Genomic DNA, 25,744 nt, shown 5'->3' with positions numbered 1-25,744 from the left:
TCATCTTAATATTTTTTTTAAACTTCCCTATGCACAAGTGCTTCTTTTCAGTTACATGCATGCATATCATTTTTACACTTGTAAGTTATATAAATCTCCCCATCTTGAAGAGGAGGCTCAAAAAAGGTTTTCCAAAGGGACAAAAATGACCACATTTGGTGCATTTTACTTTTTAAAATGAATTGATTACATTTTTCAAAATTTAAGGAAAAGATAATCTGTGCTTGCTGTAATTATAAACAATTTCAATAAAAATCTTTTCCTTGTAAATTAATGTGAGAGTGCAAATTGAGCTTATAATGCAAACTTGGTAAAGCAAATAAAGAATTAGGAATCAATAGGGAGAATAGAGTGACACCTACCAAACAATGCAAATATTAGTCTTACATACAAAAAAGAGAAGCCAAATTCAGGTATGTTTTAAGAGAGAAAACTTAGAAATAGGATGGGTTTAGAAGCCCTGCCTCATTCCACATTGGTTCCTATGATCAGGATTCTACTTTGGGTCTGACTGCTTGTTTAGTTAAATGGTGACAGATTGTTATTAAAAGCCAAGAGTGATATTAATTTTTGTGTGTGTACTAAAAGCATATTTTTCTTAAACCATTATAAAACAGTCAAACAAAAACACATTTTTATTGTTGAATCTCAGGTTTCTGCCCCAAATAGCTGAGGGAACGGACAGACATAACATTTGAATAATTTCAAACACCCCGGAATCACTTCAAAGGGCAAGCTGAATAGATGTACCACACCCTTTGAAGTATTCCAAAGATGGTAGAAGTGGTCGAAAGAGACACTTAAAGGAAACAAGAACTATTTAGAAGTGCTTCAAAATGAAGCACTTCAGCTTTTATATATACACTAGGGGTGCACCGATAGATATTTTTGGGGCTGATACTGATAGCCAATATTTAAGGAGGCGTATTGTCCGATACTGATCTAATTTCCGATACAGCTGTCTCCAGCTGGTAGGTCTGTGGTGGTGGAAGGGGAGAGGGGAGGGAAAGGGCATGCGGGGGAGGGCAGATCAATGTTCCCCATAGTGAGGGAGAGGGCAGGGGCAGAGACAGATGCTGCCTAAGTGGGGTGGGAGGGGGAGTGGAGCCATGGCTTGTGGGGGGGGGTGGCTCCCACCAGTGGGAGTGCACAGGGGGGGAGGGGGCGTGTGTCCCCTGGAACTGTGCAGGTTGGGGGGGGTGGGTGCTGCATCCAGGGCTCTTCTCAGCGGGGGCTAGGCTCAGAGCGGGTGCCAGCAGGGCTGGGAGGATGCTGCATCCACCCCAAAATTTGCTGCCGCTTCACTCCCAGGTACACGCAGCCCTGGGTATTTATCTGCCCAATTATCAGCCCCATTGGGCCAATATCTGATACAGCCTGTTTTCTTTATATTGGTACCGATCCAGTATTGGACCGATGTATCGGTGCACTCTAATATACACACTATGGAGTGAACCTCTGTGTGCTCCAGCATCCTCTAGTGTTTAGCTCTTCACCCTCCCCAGAAGCATGGAGGGGGAGGGAAGGGAAGCAGAGTACTGTGTCAGTGAGCACTCTCCTGTCTGTTCAGCTTCTACTCATCCAGAACAACCTCCTGCTGGAACTGGGAGGTGCCATATCTTTCTCGCAGAACTGGGAGACCAGAGGTACCATGTTTATCCTCTGCCAGAACCAGGTGACCTGGTACGCCTCACCCTCCTATCTCTTCCCCCTGGACTTGGATTCATGCTATTCAAACTGCAGTCCATGTATCTAGGGACTGCTGACAAGAATGATACAAGAAGAACAGTCTTCTGGTAAATAGAGGACTCATCAGTTATTCCAGAGGTGGCTGAAGAGGCCACTCCAAGTTCCACATGCTTGACTGTAGACATGGCAAATGGTTTCAGGAGGAAGGACTGGAAACTGGTAATGTAAGATCATGCCTCTTTCCCTTTGTAGGCCTCATCTGTCCATCTCCATAGTGAGGCAAGTTTGCTAAAAGTGATCTATACCTTGTCCGACATCATGGTGCCATTGGGGGTGATTCAGTGTCTGAGTCTCCCAAGCATTGATGTTAATATTGCATTTCTTCAGATGGGCCTTCAAGGTGTCCTTGAATCTCTAAAGTGGGAACCATTGGCAAGTTGGGAGTATAGAACCTGTTTCAGGGGCCAGTTGTTGGACAGGACATGTCAGAAAGATGTCTAACAGAACTGGCACATTATAAACATAGCTTTAATGCAGGTAGAGTTTGTTTGAGCCAGAACATTGGCATAGATTCTTCTGTTTTTTCATTTAGAATAATAAAAAAATTAGGGTTGGAGGGGACCTCAGTAGGGTGTCTAGTCCAACCCCTGGCTCAAAGCAGGACCATCCCTACCTAGATCATATGAGCCAGGGCTTAAAAACCTCCAAGGATGGAGATTCTACCACACCTCTAGGTAACCCATTCCAGTGCTTCACTACCCTCCTAGTGAGACTGTTTTTCTTAATATCTAACCTAAACCTCCCTTGCTGCAACTTGAGATCATTGGCCCTTGTTCTGTCATCTGTCACCACTGAAAACAGTCTAGCTCCATCTTCGGAACCACTCTTCAGGTAGTAAAAGAATCCTGTCAAATACCCCCTCAGTCTTCTCTTGTGCAGACTAAATAAATCCAGTTCCCTCAGCCTCTTCTCATAAGTTGTGTGCCCCAGCCCTCTAACCATTTTCATTGCCCTGCACTGGACTATTTTCAACTTGTCCATATCTTTTCTATGGTGGGGGGCCCAAAACTGAATACAGTACTTCAGATAAGGAGTTGATATGGAGGATTTTCCAAAGACATTGCTGATGGTAATGTTTCAAAGTTTTCAGGTGTTTCTAATGTGTTGACCAGGTTTTACATCCATACAGGAAGATAAGAATGACAGTAACCTGATAAACAATAATGTTGGTTTATATCCTGATGACATGGTCATTAAAGACACGATTTCAGAGACATCCACAGGCAGCACTGGCAGATTTTATCTGGTGTTGTATATCATTGTCTATACTGACTTTTTGGGAAAAGTGGCTACCCAGGTAGGAGAAATGCTCAACATTCTCCGAAGATTATCCTCTAATTAAAATATACAGAGGAGCAGCTGTTTTGCATGTACCATAGATTGGGAAAGTATCTGGTTATTTATAAAGGTGGCAGTGAGTCCAAACATCTTATATGCTTCACAAAAGCAATCAAGAGGGACCTGGAGTTCCTCTATTGACTGGGCATACACAATGTAATCATCAGTGGATTAAAGATTAGTAATGGAGGTGTTGGTTATCTTGGATTTGGAATGTAACTTGTAGACTGTAAAGAGATTCCCGTCAATGCTTATTCTGGATGGAAGCCTATCATCAAAGTGACATGGAATAATTGCAAGCTAGATGAAAAAGATGGTGCAATCACACACTCCTTGCTTGGCTTTAGTTTTAATAATGAAGGAGCCTGTTTCTGAGCCATTGGTTAGCATGGTTGAGCTCCCTTCCAACCCTAATTTTCTGTGATTAGTCACCCAGGGTCAGAAGAAGAAACCAAGATAAGAGGTGAATGTGTAGAGTCTGACTGTAGGGGAGCCAGGAACACAGAACATCCATCTGGAGAATTGAGTCGGTGATCCAGAGCATTAGGCAGAGCATAGGCTCAGTAGGCCATCTGGGTTGGGTCTGGGGAATCAAATGAGTGAGGTTAGGGAGCCAAAGAGTAAGGCCAATCTTAGGGTCTGTGGGCAAACTGGGTTGGGTAGCCAGATAATCTGCCAGAAAGCCAATAGAGGCACAAGCCAAGGCTAAATGTTGGATACAAGGCTAAACGTTGCTCAGTTGCTGCTTCTTCTGGGTCAGGGGGTTTTATAGAAAGGGGTAAAGGGTCAGCTGACCCTGGATGATCAGTCCAGTTGCAGGGAGTAGGCAAGTATCTAGGCCTAGGTAGCAGGTTCTGACCACTTATGTCTATTCCGATGCTCAGCTAGAAGGTTGCAGACTGGGATAAGTGGTTGTGCCAGGCAGGCCAAGGGCCCAGGTACAAGGCTATGGCTTTACGCAACCCTAACAGTAACTGGCTGGAGCAAAGGACAGTACTCTTGGCCAGAGAATATGCATGATTTGAAATTGACATTGCTGCATTTAGTGGGACCAGATGTGCAGGAGAGGGGCATCTGTCAGGGCATGGTGGCTATACTTATTTTTGGAAAAGAAAAACTGAAAAAGATAGACACATCCATGACATTGGTTTTTCTATTAAGACCCAAGATTGTTACTTGATGCTGTGTCAAGTAACAAGTGTCTCGTGATCTTTTGTATCCAACTGACCAATGGGCAACTTACAACAGTCATCAGTGTACTCTTCAACCCTTGATGCAGATGGTGAAATAAAAGAAAATGTTATCCTAAACTCAACCAAGTCCTGTCATATGTCTCCAAAAAATGTAATATTTTGGTGATTTTAATACCTAAAATAGTTAGGGACTTTGAGCTATGGAATAGAGCACTTGGAAAGGAAAGGGAGGGGAAAGTCAACTCAAATGGAATTCTCCTGAGCAAGTATTTGGAACATGATCTCATCATCAGAGACTCTTTATTCTGCCAAAGCTACAAATGGAAGACATAATGGATACACCTGTGCTTAGTCACTGGTACCTGTAAACAGGAGGTTCAGTATTTATTGCTTTAAAAATCCTGCTGAAAACAATCACCTCCACCATTGGTTCAGTGAGAAACTTTGACCTCCCTTATGATCTTGACACATTTACCATTGGGAGAGCCTCAAGAAAGGCAGCTATGAGAAATGCAAATAAGGCCAAGGCTTCACCACAAAAAAACCCCATCAAGACTGTTTTGATGAAGATGATAGGGATATTAAAGTTTTCACTGACAGAAAAAGAAGACCCTTCAAAGCTAGACAGAATGACATCAACTCCAAACAGAAGCAAGACCATTAAAGCCACATTAAAGCTGAGTTTCAGAGGAATTTTGGAGAGTGAAAAAACAAGTGGTGGGAGGACAAAGCAAAACAGATTCAAGCTTGCTGACAACAACCACAACATACATCGTTTCTTCAGTGCAAACGAGGTATCTATGGGCCAAGCGCATAAGGAGACATCCCTCTGATGTCCAAGAATGGAATAATACTCTTTAAAGAAGCTCTACCATCAACACTTGGTAGAAGGAGCAATCTTGAACTGAGATTCTAATGTTGAAGACAACACCATCAAAGCCATTCCCCAGCATCCTATCTTGAAGACCCACCAACTTATCAGGAGGCCTTGAAAGCCATTAAGCATATATGAACAATAACAAAACATGTGGTCCTGATGGAATACCAGCTGAAATTTGTAAGCAAAGAGGAAAAAAGATTTCTCACCATTACACATTTTTATTCTGAAAATCTGGAACACAAACAGATTCCTAGTGACCTGAGCGATCATGGAATCATAGCAAATTAGGGTTGAAATGGACCCTTGAGTCTATGATTCCAAGTTGCAAACCTTATTACCTGATTTGGATTGCAGATCTAAAGAGTGATCACCACTGGACACAATTTTCCAGTCTGGTGAAATGAGACAGACTGTTTTAGGGCACCTTTTTTAGCCCCTTCCCCATATGGGGTGAGCAGAATGGATCCTCAGTAGGCCTGGCCACTCATGAATGCAGCTGCCAAATAGTACTTGGAACTGAGGCAAGGGTACAAAATGACCAGCATAAAATTCATGTAGGTTTGTGACTAGGGGCTTCCTGTAATCTCTAGCGCCTTCCCCTCTCACCACTTGTCCTTCACTACCCCCGTCACTACTCGTCACTGTACTTCTCCGTGCCTGATTTCCCAGGCATGGGGAATGACAGTCCTCTTCACTTTCCCTGCCTCTTCCTTTCTAACCACTCACTTCCCACACATTCCTGTCATGGAGGGAGCAGAGATGCAGGTTGCCGCAGCCCTGTCATGCCTCCTAGCTGGAGAGCAGAGCACAGCATGTAGCTGGGGTGATTTTTGAAGTGCTTCAGTTAATGGCATGGCAGGGATCTGTACCTCTGTCTATGGCTGAAATGCTCCACTTCTGAAGCACTTAAAATGTTACAGCTATCTCCACCCTGACATGCTATGTGTGTTCAATATTTTTCATTGTTGTTTTAAATTAAAGAGATTTTTTTTTTCCCACCCTCCATGTACATGAAAATAGTTTGGGCATTTTTAAGTGGTCTGAATTTGGAAAAAAATCAGACTCTGGAACAGAGGCATAGAGAGCGCCTTCGTATCTGGAGCAGAGGGGAGGTGTGAGGGTGGCAGGGGAGTGGAATTATGCTGACCACTGAAGAGCAGGGGTGGAGGGGGGGGGAGTGCAATCCTAGCTGTTCCTGGCCCTGTTTTCTGCACTTAAGCAGTCGCTGCTGCAGTTACAGGTGCAGCAGTTAGTGTTGTCCTGTGGGGTCAGGCCAATGCTCAGGATCTCAATATCGCACTGTTAGACAGGAGAGCGTGGTGTACAATAGCACATACACACACAAAAATCAATTAGGCGCACACACCCAGTCTAGGTGTGCACACACACATACACTACCAACTCAGGCACATACACATCCAAAGCAGCCTAGGCACATGCATACCTATCACTAATTCAAGCACACACACCAAAAATTAGACAACAATCAGTTGTCAATACCCACACACTCTGTACACATAACCGGATCACCAATTCGTATATCTTGCACATGATGACATATATATATATTCACCAGTTCACACACATACCACCCACCTACACATACACATAGGTGAGTTCCTAACTTGGATAGTACAGTATGTATGTGTGTGTTTGGGGTACTTGGGATACCTGGAGGAAGGTTAAGGTGAGAGAGAAAGTGTAAGGAGTGAAAGTTGCTGGGACTGGGATTAGAACTGGTGGACTTAGAGAGGGAAGCTGGCTGAGGAACTGAGGCTTGGGGTTACTCAAGGTCACTGGTGCAAGGGGAAAAAGTCCAGTGGCAAGGAGGAGACAGCCAGGAAAGAGAGAGAGGCGGAAACCTGGGAGCTTGGGGCTGGAAACTGAGGCAGACAGCTGGGAGCTTAGGTGGAAACTGAGGCAGATGGCTGGAAGTTCAGGGGGCAGATAAGTGGTGGCAAGGAGGAAACAGTCAGGAAAAAGACAAAAACCTAACTAGGGGTTTCAAAATAACAGGTTTATTAAACAGACAACACACTACACAGCCCCATGAAGTTATTGGTCCCCCCCCCCACACACACACACACACACACAAGCACTCACAATGGCAGCAGGAGAGAGAGACTCAGTGGAAGGGTTGGACTCCAGGTAGGGTAGAGAAACAGAGTCCAAGTCCTTGGTTGAAGTGAGGGTGGGGGTGATAGCTTCCTATCTAGGCTAGAAAGGGGGCTTTATCCAGGCGTTGTCCAGAGGGGTGTTGCTGGCAGGGCCTCTGGATGGATAGGTGGTGTGGCGTGGTGCTGGTCCAGATGGAGAGGGCGTCCCAAGGAGTCAGTCTTCACTACCCCTTTTTATGGGGCAGACTACCTATGATCTCCTATGGGAGGGCCCGTCTAGGCAAGGTCAGTCCTGTTCCAGAGGGCTCCAGGTGTTCTTACTGAGCATGTGCAGCCTTGGCACAATGGTGGGTTGCCTCATCTTTTGTTTCTTAAATGCTGAGTGTGGTTCCAATGGCTGGGTCATTGGTCCAGGTATTGGTTTTGATGGTTCGGTCATTCAGAAGGAGCTATGTTTAGACCTACTGCCATTGTCTCTCAAGCACCCTCATTCATCCCCATTCATTCAGGAACCAAGTTACATAGGAGGGGTAGGTGTGAGTCATAGGGTACACAACGAGGCATAGGGACAAGATGGAGACTTGACAAACAAAATGGAAACTTGACATGACTTATGTTAACTTACATAAGCTCCCAGGTTTAGGTAGGCCTAAATCATATAGTATCAGTAAAACAGTAATATAGAGCAGTAATAATCAATATAAACATAATACTTATACAATATAAAGAAGGAGAAAAAACAAAAGAAATACAACTTGCTACCAAAATAAAATGCTGAAGCTTATCCTATGTCTTAGCTCACTTATACTTATCTATAGGGAATAGAGAGGGAGAGAAAAAGTCAGAAATGGTTGGGGAAGGGGAAGGAATGCATTTTTAAATACCTCCCCCCCCCCCCACTAGGGTTTTTGCTACAACAGGTACACTAGTGCAGCAGTCTATCAACACGGGCTCTCCAGGAGCCGCTCCTGGTACCCAATTCACTCCTGGAGGGAGGCACCCAGGGCTGGTGCCCCACTCACCCCCTCCCCCAGTTAAGCTGCTGCTCTGGAAAATATCATCCTTAAAGATAAAAACATCTATTAACTGTTACAAGCAGTTGCAATACCATCCTTTACAAGGGAAACAGGCAAATAATATTAAAAGAGGAAGCAGACAAATAAATATTAGGTGCAAACAGCTACATTTTAAAGAATGCCAAGTCAATCTCTAAAAAGTTGGCAAACAGCTGCATTAAGGATGTCTTTCTAGTTTTACCTCTGCCTCTGTGCTTATGCAGTATGATAACATCTCATTGTCTGATCACATTATACTTTTTTCCCTTAGAGCTCTTGCTTTATTAACTGGACAGAATTTACAGTGTTCATGGAAAGAGACAGTGGTTCAATATTTATTTTTATTTTTACTATTCAGGGTGCACCCCAGCCTTATTATTCTGCTGCCCTGCAAACCCAACACCAAACACAGAATTGATTTCCTCATTGGCTGTTTTGTGGCACTCATCTGTAGTAACACAGCCTCACAAACATTAATGAATACACAAGAACAGCTTTAGCTTGTAATCAATGAACACAAATCACCTTTCAAGAGCTATTAGTTGTAATTATGCTGCTGTTTTTCTCATCATCAAATTCTCTGCTAAGAGTAGTAGACAATAGGATATTTTCATGTGTACTAGTGGGCACCTCTAGACAAGGTGCTTTACTACACAGTAGACTAATCTACTGCAGAGTAAAGCATCAGTGGGCATGTCTACATGTGCCCCCCATGGCATAGTTGTTACTGCACCATCATTTAGTACTTGCTTTAAGAAGTACTAAATGATGGCACAGTAACAGCTGTTACTGTGCAGTCCTGGTGGCACAGTTATTTTTAACAGCTGCATTGCTGTAGTGATGTGCTATAATGAGGTAGCTCATTGAGGATTGTGCCTGCGATGTTACATCACTGTAGCTCATCTCTACAGTGACATAGTGTCTCATGTAGACAGGGGGTGCATCTACACATACATTTGATCCAGGATCAGTTTACTCAAGTTAATATTTCCAGGCAGGTGTCTACACATGCAGCGAAGCTAATGGCAGCAAACTGCTCCCTCATTTTGGGGCCCTGCAGTTGGCCTCTGCCATCACTGAGGGGAGCTCTAGGCTCCCCCAGGTGCTAGCCCAGGGGCTGGCAGGGAGCACTGGGCCATAAGACAGCTGTCTCCTGGCCAAGACTGGGACATTACACCCTGCCCCCAGGGGTTGCCTGCTGCTGGGCTAGGTACAATGTCCCCCTGCCCAGGCAGCAGGGATCTACTGATCCCAGCTTCCTGATCAGGGACAGGGGACTTGGAAAGAGCTGTAAGAAAGGGGCAGGTCCCACCCCTCTGCCACATCTACTGGTGTATTGGGGTAGGGGGCTAGGACCTACCACACCCCTGCAGCTCTTTCCAGTCCCCATGCCTCAATCACCCAATTGGAGCATGGGACTGAACCCTGCCCATGACCAGGGCAGTTCCCAGCCCCTGGTCCAGGATTGTGGGGCAGAGGCCAGGGAGCTTGTTCCATGCTCAGCTCTATGAGTGTAAAGCTAGGTGAGGAATAGTTCTCTGGAACTCTCTTTGCTTGAGAGAGTCCAGAGAAGATCCACCCATATGATCAGAGACTTGCAAGTTAAGCCAGACAAGGAAAGGCTGAGGGACTTGGACCTTGTCAACCTAAAAAAGAAAAGGCTGAGACGGGACTTGGTAGCAGCTTACCGCTACATCAGGGGAATACATCAAGGGCTTGACAAACAACTGCTCAACAGGGTACCCTTGGGGAAAATCAGGAATAATGACCACAAACTCCTGGAAGACCGTTTCAGGCTTAACACTAGGAAAAAACTTCTTCACAGTCAGGGTGTCCAGACTGTGGAATAAACTCCTTCCAGAGGTGGTGCACTCACCTACCCTGGAAATCTTCAAGAGGAAACAGGATGGTCACCACACTGGGGTCTAGCTGTCTTCCCTGCCTAGTGCAGGGTGTTGGACCCAATGATCTTGCGAGGTCCCTTCCAGCACCTTACAATCTATGAATCAAGCTGGTGAGCTTCTACCCCACCCAGCTCCAGGAAACAAGGTCCCCAGTCCTTGCCCAGCTCCCTGTTCATGGAGCTAAGCAGGGAATGGGCTCCCCAGCCCCTGCCAGCAGGGAGCTCCCAGAACCAACTCCATGATGAGATAAGAATCTTCCAGGTCCTGCTCCCTGATTATGATCTTGGAGCAGGGAACTTGGAGCTCCCTCCTGCCAAGGCAGGGGGACATAGCCCTTGCCTGGGCTCCAGTAGCAGAGCCTGCCTCAGGAGCAGGCAGTTCCTGGGGCAGACAGCAATCTCCCACTCCCTGGTGGTGGCTGGACAAGGAGCAGATTTCCTTCTGGTCAGGTGTCTACATGAGCACTACTACATCATTACTAATGAAAAGTAAATTTGCTACTTGCATTTGCATCCCAGCATTTACCAAGGTTTACTGTGCAGTAAGCATGTGCACATGTAGATGCACATGCTTACTGTGCAGTAAACTAAACTACATTGCGGTAAAATGTCTACACATTCATGGCATTTACTGCATAGTAAATTAGTCTACTGCACAGTTAGCTAAGCTAGTACCTGTAAATACAGGTGCTAAATTAATTGCATAGTAGTTACTGAGCAGTAGTGCTCCTGTAGATGTTGACCAGATGCAAATTTGCTCCCAGTCAGCCACACCAGCAGGGACAACAGGTAAAGGAGGAGTTCTCTGTCCCTGGTCCTGGTGTTGCTCAGCTCCTGGCTCCCCCCAGGAGCTGGAAGCTGATCAGCAGTGGGATGGGGTTGCTTTCTTCCCCCTTCCTTCCACACCCACTATCCTGGTGCTTCACAGCACTTGGCTCCCCCAGGAGCTGGGAGCTGAGCAGCACTGGGAGAGTGCCCCCCTCCCCATCCCAGCACTGTTCATTTCCCAGGAGTTGGTAGCTGAGCACTGCTGGGACAGGGTCATTCTCTGCCCCCCTCTGCCCTGGTGCTGTATGGCTCCCAGCTCCTCACAGGCTCCCAACAGGATTCAGTGCCCAGCCAGGGGCTTGCCAGGAGCTGCCCCAGGAGTGGGACAGCTCCTGTTGAGCCTTGTGCTGGGTGGAAAAGCCCCACTGGTCACAGGGCTATCTGGCAGCTATGTGTCCTGATGTGCACAGGACCAAGAGAGCTCTGCCAGCTGCAGTAGCAGCTGTCTTCTAGCCCTGTGCACAACAGGACCCCTCCCAATGTGCACAGGGCCAGGAGACAGTTGTTGCTCTGAGCATTGGATCTGGCCCCCATGCCCTCTGCCATCCCCCAGATCAGACCCTGGGGGAGCCTGGAGCTCCCCCTGGCAGCTGCAGGGGCAAAGAGCAAGGATCATCTCTGTACCATGCTGCACCTGTTGGGAGCAGATTTGGCACCAACAGGGTGCAAGTGTAGATGCGCTCCCAGGGAAGGCTTACTGCATGGTATTTTACTGTGTGGTAAGCCTATATCACATTAATAGCACATGTAGGTGTGCCCAGTGAGAAGCAGGCCCATCACTGGCTCCAATTATACTGAGAAATGGGTCATTAATTGAAAACCTTCTAAAAATACAGTTCAGTCCCAGATCACTGGGATTTCTTTCCCACTATATTTTGTCTTTGTCTGAGCTTAGGCTTGAGAGTTGGGAAGGGATTTGGAGCAAACTTCACAAGTAATATTTTGTATCCACTGAACAAGTTTAAATTCTCAAACCTCTCTCCTGTAATCCAAGCATTGCCCATTGTTTTTTCAGGGTAAGACCATTTAGAAATCCATGTGTTCCCTTGCTTGAGGGAAGACTATGTTCTTTATTTGGGAGGGACAAACATCATCAAGAGCCAGAAGGACACAAATGGCTCTGTGCTTTCCACTGCATCACCTCTGTTCCTTTGTTCAGTCTTTTTTAGAAGCAAAATACAAAGTAGTTTGCACTCATGGTTAAAATACATGTTCACACCCAAGACAAAATCAATTTGTGCTGCTTATGGTAACTGTTGTTGAGGTAACGTGTAAGTCTCCAGTTGAGAGGCAGGGCCCCAATGGAGTAGGCACAGTACAAACAGATAATAGCGAGATGATCTTCACTTACCCCAAGATCTTAGTCTAAGGTAGTGTTTCTCAACTGGGGTGCTATAGAACCTTGGGGTTCTGTGATATCTTTTTAAAGGTGCCATGGTGCCTGCCACCTTTTTGAAGAAGTACTCTTCTCCTCCTGACCAGTGCCCTGTGTCCTCCCCAAAAGCCCGTGGATAAGTAGCTCTTCTTGTGATTCCTGCTGCTGCTCTGACAAAAAAAAAAAAAAGAGGATCATCCTCTGGATGTGCTCAGACATCTTACTGTTATTGTAATCTGGAATTTGGGAAAACATATGCAAATGCCAATTAATTACAGAATTATATAAACCTGTAGATATAGAAAACCAATGGAGGCCAACACCTGTTGGTTGTCAGCCAACCAATTTGAAATGCATCACTAGTTGCTGGGCAGACTGGCAGTTCCTAGCTCCTCAGGGAGAAAGCCCCTCACACAGGTATGTGATGCCAGTCATGTAAGCAGAGGGAATAGGTTTCCCCACTCCCTCAGGAATGTATCAAGCTCAGGTTACCTAAAGAGAGAGGGTAACATGTGTATCCTCCACAAAGGAGGATACACATCCTAACCAAATTGTCCCATCCTAACCAAATTGTCACAGAGCAGAGTTTTTGGGGAGAAACAGAGGGGGCCTTCTGCCACACCCTCAACCAATCAGCGATGAGTGATGGGGGCACCACTTCCTCAGCCAATCATCAGTGAGGGGTAGGACCACCACCTCCCTCCCTTCTTCCCTTCCTGGCTGGCTCCAAACCCCTCTTCTCCTGGCTGTGTACCACCATATTGCTAGGCACAGCCAATAGAACTATAAGGACAAATGACTGACATGTATTTCCACCAATGAACTGAAAAGCAGGACTTTTTGCTGTCCATTCCTCATTCAGGAACAGAGAGAGGACAAACGGTTTTAAAAAAGGACAGTTTGGTATAAAACAGGGCCAATGGGCATCCTATAAATGTAGCTAAGAAATCACTGGGTGAGAGAGAAAGTATTGCCAGGGAGTAGAAAGGCCACAACAAGTAGAAACAAAAGGTCAATTTTGAACATAGCTTGACTCTAAGGGGGCTGTTAAAATCCTCTAGCATTAGTTTGTGTTAATATAATATTTTCTTGCAGAAAATGGACACATTTCCCCCCAGACCAGCTGCTGGAAATTTTAGTGTGCATTCTACATAAGAAATATGATGGGAGCAATTTCTACTGATTACTGGGCAGAAGTAAAGTCTGTACACAATTGATAGCAGTTCAGCTCCTTAGCTACTTGTATTCAGTTATTTACTACAAGGGTATATCTTTTTTTTTTCTTCATTCTGGCTTTCAAAAAGAATGGCTGCTTACAGACACGAAAAACAAAACAATACTTTAATTTCAGTTTGGTGCACCCCCACACTAAGCCCAGGTCATGCCCAGAAGAGGCATCACATAACTTTGACCCAGCTCATCCAATGTCTATATGGATTTCTCACTTCATCATGGCTTTTTGGTGCTTTTGTCTAATAGCTGATGAAATCCAAAAACCTGCCCTGAAGCACATGACCTATTCAGATGTTGGGCAAGCCAGGTCAAACTGACACACTTCCTCTTTCGGTAAAGTACTGAGGGGGTTCATGCCTATCGGCAGCCAAGGCCTAGGGATAGACAGCTGAAAAGCCTGAGGCTGAATTGATTAAATCTTTGCAGGTTCATAGATTCATAGATGTTAGGGTCGGAAGGGACCTCAATAGATCATCGAGTCCGACCCCCTGCATAAGCAGGAAAGAGTGCTGGGTCTAGATGACCCCAGCTAGATACTCATCTAACCTCCTCTTGAAGACCCCCAGGGTAGGGGAGAGCACCACCTCCCTTGGGAGCCCGTTCCAGACCTTGGCCACTCGAACTGTGAAGAAGTTCTTCCTAATGTCCAATTTAATCTGCTCTCTGCTAGCTTGTGGCCATTATTTCAAGGGGGCGCCTTGGTGAATAAGTACTCACCAATTCCCTTCTTTGCCCCCATGATGAACTTATAGGCAGCCACAAGGTCGCCTCTCAACCTTCTCTTGCGGAGGCTGAAAAGATCCAGATTCTCTAGTCTCTCCTCGTAGGGCTTGGCCTGCAGGCCCTTAACCATACGAGTGGCCCTTCTCTGGACCCTCTCCAGGTTATCCGCATCCTTCCTGAAGTGTGGCGCCCAGAATTGCACGCAGTACTCCAACTGCGGTCTGACCAGTGCCCGATAGAGGGGAAGTATCACCTCCTTGGACCTATTCGTCATTCCTGTTTAACTGCTTTGATTGAACCAGTAAGAAAGTGAGTTGATGTTCACTTTTCAAAAGTGAAAGGCAGCCAGACCCCCACAGTGGCCCACACCAGGAGCTGGGGGGTGCTAGAACATATCTCCCAGCCTGTGGCCAGTGCAGACAGCTGGGAGGTAAGTGATTTTTCCCAGCCACACCCCGTTTTTAGCCTCCAGTCTGTTGAGGAGGGGGCATGGGGGGAACCGCCCCTACCAGACTTCTGCACTGGGAAAGGGGGAGGAGGGAAGCCACAAGTGGGGTGTTTCTCTCTCTCGTCCTGTGCCCAGAACTGGTCCCCCTGTCCACGCCCCCTCCTCAGTCCTGGCTGGCTAAGGAGTGGGCCAGGGGGGAAATCCCCTCTGCCACCCAGCCAGAGTCTCCCCCGTGAAGAAGAAAGGGGGGACCCCCCAGCAGGGTGGTTATTCCCCCACCATGAGACCCAGAGTGAGGAGCTGGGGTGATCACCTGGCCATGCCCCCTCCTTGGCCAGTGGCTGACTGAGGAGGGAGTGGGGGGGATTGGCCCCCCACCCAGCTCTGGTCCCTCAGGTGGGCTGTGCCAGATGCAGGGGTGGGGGACCCCTCAATGGATAGACAGCCCCACAGTGGGCTTCTCACCCCTTGTGCTGGGCACAGCTTGGCTGGGAGTCCAAAGCCAGGTAGAGGGGCCATTTTCCCTCCCATTCCTTCCTCAGCCACCCTGCCAACAGGCAAGGAGCATGGCTAAGGGATTATCCCAGCTCCTAGATGTGGGGAAGCCTATGGTGGTGGCTTTATTCTCTTGCCTGAGCAGGGAGCCAGCCTGATGATCATCTAGCCATGCCCCCTGCTCAGTTGGCAGGCTGGGTGAGGAGGGAGTGGGGGGTGGGGGAATGTCCCTCCCCCCCAGGCTTTGGACCTCTAGCCAGGCTGTGCCCAGCACAGGGGGTGGGAAGCCCATAATAGGGGCCTTTCCCCACCCCCCTTCCTCCTCAGCTGGCCCACTGGCCAGAGAGAGGGTGTGGCCAGGGGATCACTCTGTCTCCCAGCTTGGGTGGGGACTGTGGGCTTCCCTGCAGCCAGGAGCTGGGCCAATCACCCAGAGACATTTGTTCCCCAGCTGGCAAACCAGGTGAAAAGGGAGTGGGGAGGAAAAACAGCAGCCTTCTCCCCATCCCTCTCCCATGCTAGACCCCTGATGCCATCCCAGGAGTAAGTGAGCATGGCTCAGGGGGTCAGAACATCAGCTGCCCAGCACCTCCTGGACAGAGCTGCAGCCCAGTGCCTCATCCCCTCCTTCATGGCAGGAGTCAGTGCCTACTGCCCTTTGGCCCTGCACCACTCTCCCCCTCCTAGGCCTGTGGGCTAGCTGAGGCAGGGGGGCGGGGGGAGGGGGTGGTGTGGGAATGCTTGCCCTGTGCCCAGTGCAAGGGGGAAGCTGGCAGTAGAGGCTTTACACTCCCATTCCAGCTGGAAGCTGGGTTGATTCCCTAGCCAAAAAGGGGGTGAGGCTGGGAAATCCACCATACTCCTGGCTGTTGGGGATAGAAAAGTCCCTGCTGGCAGCTGGGGGTGGGGCCTGCCCTGCTCCATTGGAGCAGAGAGAACAGCCCTGGGCTGCAGAGCATGCTGGGATGCTGGAGGACTTTGATTTAACTTAAAACAGGAAGGGGTTGGAGACATAAGTTCCATAAACCAGTTGGACTCAAATCATTTATGAATGATACTACATTCAACCAGGTTTCTTAAACCAGTTTCAGTCATTTTGAAACTGGTTTATGTGCACTGAATTTATGTTCTGTTACAAGTTTAAACCAGTTTCTGATTAAGCTGGTTTATGTGTAACTTCTATCCCTAGCCAAGGTATCTAATTTATTCTGGGGTATGTTGAATGTGAAGAAAGGTATTTTTTATCATAAACTGGCAAAGGAATGAACAAGAGCAGTAGCAAAATTTGCAGATGATGCTATTTTTTATATTTATTCAAGACTGGAGAAGACTGAAGAACTCTTGAGGTGCCTGATCAAGAACCTGATTCAGAAAACCACTTAAGCATCTGGTTGACTTTATGCCCATAATTCTGTTAAGGACAGTGTGACCACCTAGTTGCTTATTACACTTTTATATGTGAATTACTACAAAAGGGTTTGAGTTAGCAAGAAAGCAGCTGAAAATCCTTATTATCCAAATAATATAAAGTAATGCAGGAGTAGAATGGAAGCAATTATTCCAGTAATGGAAGAAATAATTTGAAATAGTCATATACATTCTGACTTCTAGATTAACCATTACCAAACATAGTTGAGCATCATTGTGGGCAATTCAGTGAAGGCTTCTGCTAATTGTGAAAATATTACAAGATAGAAGAAAAAAGAAGAGGGCATTTAGAATATCACTTGGAATTATAGAACAGTAGGGCTGGAAGGACCTCATGACGTCGTCTAGTCCAAGCCTCTGCTCAAGGTCAAATCATCCCTATCTAAACTAGCCCAGCAAAGTGCTTTTCTAACATTCTTTCAAAAATAGCCAATGTTGGAGACTCCACGGTTTCTCTAGATAACCTACTACAGTGCTTAACCACTCTCATATCCAACCTAAATTTTCCTTCTTGCAATTCAAGCCCATTATTTTTTGTCTGGCCATATATTCATACAGAGTATAGTTAAATACCATGCACCATGCTTTTTTGGAATTGGAAGACTGTTATTAAATACCTCCTCAGTCTTCTCTTCTCCAGACTAAATACTCTAAATTCTTCTAACTTTTCCTTTAATGTCATATTTTCTAGACCTCTGTTCATGTTTCTTGTTCTCTGCTGGGCTTCTTCTAATTTGTCCATATTTTTCTTGAAGCGCAGTACTCAAGACTCATCACATCATAGTACCCCAGGTGAGACCTCATCAGTGCTTCTTGCCAGCAACTTAATTTTACTGAAAGTACTAAATGGCATTTTGGGCCTGGAGTAGCGGGGTAGGGGTGGGAATCTCTACCCACTGCAGAGATCCTTGGGTAGAAGTCAAGGTTTGATTTTCCTGCCACCACCTTCAGCCCTTTTCAGATGGTACTGGTTCATTGTTTCTTCCAGCACTTTGTCGGATCAAAGTGTGGTAAATAAGAGCATCAATTAAAAATTATACAGTGCTCTCCAGGACCTGGTAAATTCACTTAAGGCTCATTCATTTATCGACAAAGAAATGAGTTTACCAGCCTTCCTTCACTTCCAGATATCTGTATCTGAGACCTCATTTATTTCTTTGGCTAGAGTAGTATCTATAGCTTGACACTGAAATTAGTTCTCCTGTGTTATGAGACTTTATAATAGTGAGTTGGTTACTTTGACTGAAAATCTCACTATTTGTGGGTTGAACTTTGAATTTATTTAACCCATAATTTTACAGAAATCTGTTGGGGAAGGACATGGTAATGTGTATTCTTACTGTGTATTCTTACCGTGAGGGCTTCAGAGCAGTTATTTAAGAGTCTGCAGAGACCATTGTGACATTTAGACGTTATTATATGTAAAAAGCTGCTCTAGTCCTGGTGTGTTCTGGCATTTGAAACTTTTTACCTGTGTCTTCTGTCTGATGTAGGTGCAAACTGACATTCAGTCCTGACATTCAGCCAGTAGAGTTGCACTGGAAAAAAACTAGCAGAATTGGTCAGGCCCTCTGTTTCCAAAGGAAAGTCTTGGGATAATGGTGGAATCTGCCCAAAGGGCATGTGAGTCAGTTCTGGAACATGGCTGAATGCTAGGAAGGGCATATTATGTTTTTTACATTAATTTTCAGAGCTGATTAAGAAGGAATCCTTTCTGGATTCACTCTGCACAGAGCTCTGCTGCTGCTCTCTGGGAACAGCTCTACCCTGGAGTTGTTGGCTGCTACTATTCTAGTAGGAGTTGCAGCTGATGAAGTTGGCTGCAGGTTCCATCCTTTTAGTGAAAAGCCAGTAATGTTTCCCTTTAAAGGTGAACAGGTCAGAAAAAGTCAGTCCTGGGGAAATTCACAGATCCATAAGTCTGTGCTTTTGAAAGAGAAAAGGATAAAGACCTTTATTTACTACAACTTTGACTTATTTTTCCTGTCCTGAGGACATTCTTCACATGTTTCTGAAGTTCCTTGACATTTTCACAATGTGATTTAGCAGTGATGCTAAGGAGCTGTCATCTCTCATATGCAAAAAAGGCAACAAAGAGAAGACTCGACTCTACTTAGCCTTTAAGAGATTTCCCTAGTTACAGAGGGTGGAACAGAACTTCCAAGAAGAATTTGGGACAACAGGAAGGAAGAAAACCTATAATACAACAAATCTCTCACTTTTATTACTATGCTTGAATGTTAAAGGAAAACAAACCATATGTTGGAGATCTTTGGTAAAGGCTTGTGTGTACAGGCTCAGAGGCTTCTTTTTTGTATCAAGAATGTATCTATATTTCAGTGCTTCATTCATTAGGATACCTAGCTTGGGAGTTGTTTCTTTTCCTTCACAGACACTTGGGGATAGCATTATGTTCCTTGTCCAGTCATTTGTGTCCAGATGTGGTTGTCTACATAGCATTTTGGTCATAAAATGGTACTTATGTTTAGTTAAAATGTTATGCTTCTTGTATTTGGCATCTCACAATAAAACGAGGGTCTCCAAGCTAATCCCATTTCTAGTACAGAGGTAAAGTATGGCTGCAGTATGAATTGATTAATAGGCAAAGAGCTAGTGTATCCAGGCCATTTACCAGCCCAGTGAAAGGTGAGGAGAGGTGCCTCATAACTCTAGCCCCCACATCTTAGTGCCTAACCCAGCAAGGAGGTCGGCAGGAACAAGGGGGTCCAGAGTGGGGCAAGGTGCCCATAGCAAATGAGGGTCAAGGAGCCCAGAGTTTGGGAAAGGGCATGGAGCCTAGCAAGGGAAAGAGAGCCTAGTGAGAGGAAAGGAGCTCAGAGGCTAGGGGCCCAGAGTGTGAGGGACATGGAGCCTAGTGAGGGGCATAAGCAAAGAGGCAAGAAGCTCAGAGCCTAGGAGCCCCAACTGTGTGTGTGGGACAAGGAGCCCAGTATGAGTAAAGGGCACAAAGCCCAATGAGTGTGGCCAAAGTTAGGGGTTAGGAGTATGATAACATCTTGGATGCCATCTGTGAGGCATGGGCCACAGTGTAGGGAAGGTACGGAGCTGTGGATAGCACCCCCCCCCCCCCCCCCAGCATCAGGGCATATAATGGGCAGTCTCCCGTATTTACCACCAGTTTATTGTAATAGTAAAGTCGTGGAAGGTGAGACTAGGCAGACTGCCTGATGGCCAGGTGGGCGGGCACGCTTGAGACTCGGCCCCAAGCTTGCTCCCTGTCACAGCAATTTCCGGTCTAGAATAGTAGATATCAATCTTTAATTACATAATCACAGGAGACAGAACAATTTGTTCCCTCCAGTGGAAGCGTGGAGTGTAATTGGGTGGGAAACTTCTGTTGCTAATTTTGTGCATCAGCTGCTTCTGGGTCCTGGCCTGTGGTTTTCAGCACATCTTGTTCATGTTTTGAGCCTAGGAACTAAAGACCAAGCTGAGCATGTCCAAGCCCCCAAATACTTCCCTAAGTTTTTTATTTTTTTTCACTGACTTTAGCTTTCATTGTAATAGCAACTTCTCATATAAAATTGTTTTTAATATCAGCAGGTACTGTCTGAGGTCAGATCCTGAGGCTTCTCTGCCCTCCAAAACCTTCTGGAATCTGCACTGTAAGTAACTTTGATTGACACTTTCTTTCTTTCATTGAGGTTATGGGTTAAAATCAGACCAGGAACTTAATATTTTGTTCCACCATCTTGTGTAAAGAAACAGCCAACAATGAACTCAACAGAATTTAAAATTAAGTGAAAGTCTAATTAGATTATATCAGAATGTGACAAAGGAACACTATAAAATGACATGTCACTTAATTAGTCTTTATTGATTGTGCATTAAGAAAGATTTCATATGTAATGTGTGCAATTAGCTCTGTGACATTGTGTGATTGGCATGGATTTGAAGAGTGTGAAGCTGACATTTGTAGCAGGAAGTTTTCCTCTTCCTGTGTAAATGAAAAGCCAAATGTACCACTTAGACAAACAGAGGCTCTGGCTATCCCTGTTCCTATGTGTATGCAAAGAACGTAGGCTCCATACTACATATGCAGTATTTTGCTGTCCAGGGCACTATGCATATACAACCTTTTTCATCTTCTTTCTGATCAGAGCAACATTTACATATGTTGCTGTACGTGCTGTTGTGTTAATGCTCCCAGTTAACTACATGGCCTGAGTTACAAAATAAAGTTTTATAAAGCCTTCATGTCCATGAGTTTTTCCATGGCCTGAGCAAGTTATCTTGCCAGGGACTAGTCAAGTTTAATCTTGCGCATTAGGAATTAAGAGAGGTGGAAAAAATAAGAAAAAAAAAAATAAAGCACCACATTTAAAGTAGCCCTCTTCAGCCCAGCCTTTAGGCTGAGCACTCAGTTCTTCTCATTGGCCGAGTTATTTTTCTGGATATGTTCAGTTGGTCTTGACATGAATTTACATAAAGACTTGCATTGACTTCTCTGTATGCATTGTCCAGACCATCTCCCCATGGTATACGCGATCCTCATTTTTTGGCCTTTGCTTTATTTTGTAAGGTATCCATAAGAAATTTCCTTTGACTATTAAATAATCCATGGAAGTATAAGCGATTAACTGATGTCAGTGAATATCATTACCTCTATGTAAAAATAGATTAACTGTAACAAATATTTGCATGAATCATTAAAATGGTTAACCTGATATCATATAACATCATAAAGACAGCTGAGCAAGACGTGCGGAGCCTCATTACCTGGTGGCTCACTCATTTATGTCCTTTCTGAGTTAGTGATTGAAGATGGTAACTTGCAGGGAAGCTCAGTTAGGTGGCTATGCTTGTCTGTCTCTGTTCTTGATGGCATAACACTCCTTCTTGAGTAATTAATTCAATAAAACAACCCTTAAACTTCTGTACTTGTGCCTGAAATTTCTGTCTTAATAATGCTATATAAGGCTTATAGACTTAATGAAGGAGGTCATGATTGAATAAAGGACTCAGAGGTGAGATATTACAATGCCAGGTGTTGATTGTTCTAGAGCAACAGCCAACGAAAGGGTTACTTAGGGCCTTGTTACACCTTACACTGTGAGATGCACAAATATTGATGGGTGTTAGTGCTAGCTTGAGTTTGGAGCAGTTACACTTTCAGATCTGCAAAGGCCTGGAGGACTGAAAGGTAAGAATCCCTCCCTTCCCATTTCAGGCTTTCCCCCAACCCACCTTTGGGCTCCTTCCTGGCCCTTGGGAGTTCCCCCCATCCCCTGCCCCTGGGGCATTACTTTATTGTGGCTGCCTACATTGTCTGTTCCAGGGGAACAGGTAGGGAAGGGTTATCCTGTCTGTCCAGCTGTCACTGCTGCCAGGCTGCTGTTCTTCTAGCTCAGAGAGCTGTGGTGGTAGCAGCCAGGCAGGCAGGTTAACCCTTTCCTGCCTGATCCCTGGGAGAGAGGGTATGGGCAGCCACGTAAGTGGGTGTGTAGGGACTGTGAGCAGGGATCTGGGATGCTGGGAAGGGGGGGGGGGAACAGTGAACCTGATCTAGGCCAGTGTGGGTAGGTGCGTGGGGTGTTTACACCTGGAGCATCTCATATATCAGTGTCCCCATGCTTCAAAATGGCAGTGTGGGTGCTTTATCTACAGCTCATCGATCAAGCTTGAAAGTGCCCCTGCTACTATTTTGAAGCATGGCAGTACTGAGACATGAGACACATAGGCTGGTTGGAGCACAGTAATTACTACGCTACAGCAGACTCAATTAATCTAATTACAGCATGTTGGAGCAGCCTCCACACTTGTGTACAGGCACCCATATAGCCCAGAGTCCTTTTCCTCCTGCACAGTGAGTTACCTCCTAGTTAGTTCATATTTACTGAACCCTTAAAATGTTTGTGCAATATCTACACTGGTACCTCATTCCCATTCAGGAGATGGTTTAACTCCTCATTTCTGCTCCTGTTTTTTTTTCACATAGGAAGCTGGAGGTGTTCCCTATGTTAGACAGCATGACAGCTAGCCTATGACTAGCCTCCAGGTCTTCAATAAAATCCTGTAGTTTCCTTTGTGACATGTTTTTTAACTGACCTTCGTGGCTAGTTATTACAGATCTCAGTACAGTATTATATCCTGACTTTTTGTAGACACAAAGCTAAATTTCTTGGAGGTCAAGAGCTAGCTCCTGTTTAATCTATGGCACTTAGATGGACTTGTGCACGCAAGTGTAACCCTATTCTACTCTCCTTGAGTCCCTAAAAAAACAGTTAATGCAAAAGGTGGATCCTTCTCTTGCTCATTACTTTTTGTGACTTAGTCTTGTGGTTAAGACTTAGGTTACAAAAGTAGGCATAGTAAAAATTTTTCAGAGACTTGAGCGGCATGGAATAGGATCACAATTAGGGTACATAAAATGTTTGGGGAGGGTAGTGGGAGGTTAGATTACATTAAAAATAGCCATCCAATCTAATTTAGTTTGCCCAGGTGTGGAACCTACTCTTAGATCCCTAATTAGGTAAGTTTAAGTGCAAACTGTACAGACATTCAGGACAGTTAGATCAGTCTAATAGTGGCTGATCTGATCTAAGCTAAGGGTACCTCCAAGGTAGTCTAACTTAGACTGGGTCCAGCAAGACCAATCTAATTGAACTTCTGTACAGTTCCTATTGCAGCCCTGGGCTTGGGAAAGCCCAGCCACTGGCCCCAGCCCCAGGGCTGCGCTTTTCCTGTAAACCCCTCTCCTCCTGGCGCCGGGCTATTTTTAGCCCCTTGGCCCCTTGCCATGCCATTAGATGCACAACACCTACAACAGACCAGCCAGACCCCCTGACCCTGACAAACCCCCCATCCTGCAAGGTGTCCCTGGTGCTGGTTTTACTGGTGTTTACTGGTGTGGGGAGCCAAGGAAGTAAGTCTGGAGGGGTAAGTTCACCTGGGGGAGTTGTTTGCCTATGTGTTGAGGCCCCTGGTTCCAAGGGGGTGGCAGAGAGAGCCCCCCACCCCAGACCCTGTTAACCCCCCTGATCCTGCCAAACCCGGCTGGACCCTGCTGAGTCTGAAATCGTCTTCCAGGAGTTTGTGGCCATTACTCCTGGTTTTCCCCAAGGGTGCCCTGGTGAACAGTTGTTCACTGAGCTTTTGATGTACTCCCCTAATATAACAGCAAGCTGCTACCAAGTCCCCTCTCAGCCTTCTCTTTTTCAGGCTGAAGAGTCCCAGGTTCCTCAGCCTTTCCTCATATGGCTTGCCATGAAAGTCTCTGATCATATGGGTGGATCTTCTCTGGACTCTCAAGCTTGCCCACGTCCTTGCTAAAGTGTGGCACCCAGAACTGGACTCAGTACCCCAGCTGCGATCTCACTAGTGCTGAGTAGAGCAGAAGAATCACTTCCTTGGCTTTGCTGGAGATGCATCGATTGATGCATGCCAGAGTATTATTTGCCTTGCTGGCTACAGCATCACACTGCTGGCTCATATTCAGTCTGTTATTACCCCCAGGTCCCTTTCATTTGTGGTGCTGGTCAGTTTGGCGCTGCCAAGCCTGTAGGTGTGCAGGGGATCGTTCATCCCCAGATGGAGCACTTTACATTTCTTGATGTTGAATTTCACCTGGTTCTGATCCACCCAACTTGTTAGCCTGTCTAGGTCTGCCTGTATCTGTAGCCTATCTTCAAGCATGACCATGGTCCCCCATAACTTGGTGTCATCTGTGAACTTGGTCAGTGAGCTCTTCACCCCCACATCCAAATCATTGATAAAAATGTTGAAAAGTACTGGACCAAGCACTGACCCCTGTGGGACACTGCTGGCCACTTCTTGCCAGGACAACACAAATCCATTCATTAGGACTCTCTGGGTCCTACCCCACAGCCAGTTTCCCACCCACCTGTCTCAGAGTTGAGCCCACAATCCTCCAATTTTCTCGTGTGGACGTTGTGGGATACCACATCAAATGCTTTCTGGAGGTCAAGGTATACAATGTCAACCTCCTCTCTCTTGTCCAGGTGGCTAGTTACCTGGTCATAAAAGGAGATGAGGTTGGGAAGGCAAGACCTGCCCGTGACAAAGCCATGCTGGCTGTCATTCAGAATCCTACCTTCTGCAAGCTTATCACAGATAGACTCCTTGATGTATTTTTCCAGGATTTTCCCTGGGATAGAAGTTAGGCTAATTGGCCTATAGTTACCCAGGTCCTCCCTCCTCCGCTTCTTGTGGAAGGGCATGACATTGGCCCTCTTCCAGTCCTCAGGGACATCTCCAGAGCACCATGAGTTGTGGAAGAATTTCACCAGAGGTTCTGCGATGACTTCGGCCAGCTGCTTCAGCACTCTCAGATGAAGTTCATCCGGTCCCGTTGACTTATATGTCTAATTTTTTTAATTGATAAGACACCAATTATGTGGTAATAATAGGGATGTGGTCATTCCTACCCTGCTCATTCTGTACTCCCCTGGCATGACTCTCCCCTTGGCCCAGTAGAAATACCGAGGCAAAGTAGTCATTCAGGAGTTCAGTTTTCTCCTGAATGCTAGTAACCAGCTGTCCTGAGTTGTTGAGCAATGGCACCACAGTCCCATTTGTTTTCCTCCTGTTCGCTATGTATCTAAAGAAGGACTTCTTGTTGTCCTTGATTCCCATTGCTGATTTAAGTTCAGTTGCCACTTTAGCCTGTTCCCTACAAGTACAGGCCATCATTGTGTAGTCCTCCTTGGGGCCTGTCCTGAGCTTCCATTGTTTATAAGCCTCTTTCTTCCTTCTTAAGAGGACCGTGATTTCTCTGTTTACCCAAGAGGGCTTTGAATGGTACGAATGAAGGGTATGATCATACATACATATGAAGGGTATGTTCATACATACCCTTAGTAACCTATGTCAACATAAAAAAGAAGCCAGATTGGTGGAATAGAATTTGACCTCAAATTGTTGACCCAATATGTCACCTGCAGGGGTTTCTGTCTCTTGATTCCTTTTTGTCAAGGAGTGCCTCCTCATAATTTTAAC

The 25,744-nt window shown here is 45.9% G+C and overlaps 1 protein-coding gene across 15 annotated transcripts in view; it reads left to right on the top strand.

Annotated features, from left to right (window-relative positions):
* PKNOX2 (PBX/knotted 1 homeobox 2) overlaps nucleotides 1-25,744 on the top strand; it is a 922,547-nt gene that overhangs the window by 111,662 nt on the left and 785,141 nt on the right. For 13 of the 15 annotated variants that reach the window (XM_019494062.2, XM_019494071.2, XM_019494063.2 and 10 more), the window contains exon 2: nucleotides 20,327-20,391. The gene's annotated coding sequence lies outside the window, so the exon portion shown is untranslated. The remainder of the gene's footprint in view (nucleotides 1-20,326; nucleotides 20,392-25,744) is intronic. The other 2 variants (XM_059719775.1, XM_059719782.1) reach the window with 1 other exon arrangement.

The sequence above is a fragment of the Alligator mississippiensis genome, chromosome 16 (assembly GCF_030867095.1).
Source record: "Alligator mississippiensis isolate rAllMis1 chromosome 16, rAllMis1, whole genome shotgun sequence".
NCBI lineage: Eukaryota > Metazoa > Chordata > Crocodylia > Alligatoridae > Alligator > Alligator mississippiensis.
The sequence above is the reverse complement of the archived record's forward strand: the minus strand, read 5'-3'. Positions and strand labels throughout refer to the sequence as shown.